The sequence below is a fragment of the Bombus affinis genome, unplaced genomic scaffold, assembly GCF_024516045.1.
Source record: "Bombus affinis isolate iyBomAffi1 unplaced genomic scaffold, iyBomAffi1.2 ctg00001006.1, whole genome shotgun sequence".
In the NCBI taxonomy this organism is placed as follows: Eukaryota; Metazoa; Arthropoda; class Insecta; order Hymenoptera; family Apidae; genus Bombus; species Bombus affinis.
In genome coordinates, this window is record NW_026109494.1 from 12,501 (window position 1) to 15,000 (window position 2,500).

Sequence of the window (2,500 nt, forward strand, 5' to 3'; positions counted from 1 at the left end):
CTTGCGACTGTTTTGTAAGCGATGCCCCAAGGTTCCCTGTTACCCTCTTTGGTGACGAAGTCCTGCCAGCTCTGGATTTTTGCTCTTGCCAGCATCCTCTTATACTCCTTTCGTGTTGACCTGTACCGCAGCTTCTCCTGCTCCCTCGTAGCGGGGTCCCTGGCCCCCTGATACCTTCTTCTCGCCTGGTAGGTGTTTCTCTTTGCTCTGGTGAGTTCGGGCGTCCACCAGGGTACTGACCTGTAGTACCATTTCTTCTTTGGGATGGCGGTGTCGCAGGCACCTATCAGGGTTGCCTGGAGTTGCCCGGCCATTCTTTCGACGTCCTCTGCCTGCTGGAGGGTTGTTTCTTTGAGTGCCTCCATTTTCTCTGTGAGGGCACTCTGAAATACCTCCCAGTTGGCTTTTCGCGTGTTATAGCGTCTTTCCTGAGGCTGCGGTGTGGTGCTTCTCGTCCCGAAGTCGAGGAGCGTCTCCAGTATCCGGTGGTCACTGGAGGTACCATCTTCGCGTATCCTCCAGCCCTTTACAAGGAGTATTGCCTCTGGGCTCGCCATCGTCACGTCTATGTTTGATCGCCCTCGAGTTGTTTCAAACGTGTGGGGTTGTCCTGGTTGATTCAGGACATGGAGACCGTACTGCGCTATGACTGCCTCTAGGGCCTCGCCTCTGTCGTCGGTGCTCCTGCTGCACCACAGCGGTGATTTTGCGTTCGCATCCAGGCCGATGATGATCCTCTTGCCTCTGAGACACCGTAGTACCTTCTCCAACTGTTGCACGCCGACCTCGATGTTTCCTGTCGGCGGAAAGTACAGGCTTGCCGCGTACACCTCTGTTTCCCCGTCGCTTATCTGCACGCAGGAACAGTGTGTTGTGCAGAGTTCGGCGACCTCGAGGGGCGTTAGGGTCTCTGATTTTATCCCTACGGCCGCCATTGGCGGGTTGTGCTTCGACCCTCTGCAGGCGATCGCGACTCCTGTGCCGAATCCGGGTATTTTCCCATCGACGCTGTATGGTTCTTGCATTAATATTATGTCATCCCCATCGGCGTCCATTTGCGTCCGGATCTCAGTAGATAGGGACATACATACATATATGCAATTTTTGGTAACGGGTACTTTCCCAGACTTTTTGTCCATACAGTAACCCGGGTCCCCTGGACCAATTGGGGTTGGGTAAACGCCCAACCATCGCGCAAGGCACACAGTGCCCTGCTTCCTGGATTAGCTAGGCCTGCAGGGGCTGTCGCTCGTCTCAGGTCGAACGGGGCCCTTTCTAAGCCCTACCGTCTACCGGGACGGTACCGGAGCAGTTGGGACGCTGCTCACACGCCGTAGACCATTCGGTGTAGGACGAACACCTTAACTCGGCCCTCTTGCCAGCATCTTGGCCATCAACCACTGCCACCACGAGTCCATACCCATTTTTGGCCGAGCAGAGGGGTCGCTACTCCCTCCGGGCTATAACTCGACCCGCCCGTGGTACCAGCCTAAGTCGCTGGTGGGACTATCGTGTGGATGTACGGCCACGTCACTACCGGCCCGGCGTCCTGCTAACCGAGCTCGGCAGACCCAGATGGGACTCACGTAAGCGGGGCTTACAGGGCGCCTACAAACCCTGAACTTTCCCCGACGGTCCCACCCTTGGCATCAGGATCGTGGGTGCGCTACTACCCAAGGCCCCTTGGAGAGAGTGAGGCTGCCTCTCTCCGCCGGCAACCTTCCTTGCGGTGTACATAGGGACTCACGTAACGGGACGCTTGTCCCGACGGTCCCCCTGGCTGCGGGAACGTGGGTTTGCCAGCCCCCATAGGCTCGCAAAGCGAGCCCTCCCTGCGGGAAGTAGATAGGGACAGAGGGAATCTCGTTAATCCATTCATGCGCGTCACTAATTAGATGACGAGGCATTTGGCTACCTTAAGAGAGTCATAGTTACTCCCGCCGTTTACCCGCGCTTTTTTGAATTTCTTCACGTTGACATTCAGAGCACTGGGCAGAAATCACATTGCGTCAACACCCTTGGGGGCCATCGCAATGCTTTGTTTTAATTAGACAGTCGGATTCCCCTAGTCCGTGCCAGTTCTGAGCTGAGCGTTGAATGGCGGCCGAAGAGAACGACCGCGACGGTAAAACCGCCACGGAAGCCTCGCAGCAAGGAAGATCCGCGGGAGGCCAAGGCACGGGACCGAGCTCGGATCCGGGGTGCGCGACGATATCCCCCCCGAGAGAGAGATACGCCGCGTCCCGTTCAGCTCGCCCAGGCCCGGCACGTCAGCCAAACCCGCTTCCCGACCAAGCCCGACACGCCCCGCTCCTCAGAGCCAATCCTTATTCCGAAGTTACGGATCCAATTTGCCGACTTCCCTTACCTACATTAATCTATCGACTAGAGGCTCTTTACCTTGGAGACCTGCTGCGGATATGGGTACGAACCGGCGCGACACCTCCACGTGGCCCTCTCCTGGATTTTCAAGGTCCGAGGGGAAGATCCGGACACCGCC

The 2,500-nt window shown here is 57.2% G+C and overlaps 1 pseudogene; it reads right to left on the reverse strand.

Annotated features, from left to right (window-relative positions):
• Positions 1 to 2,500, reverse strand: part of LOC126928491 (large subunit ribosomal RNA) — an 8,626-nt pseudogene that overhangs the window by 3,899 nt on the left and 2,227 nt on the right.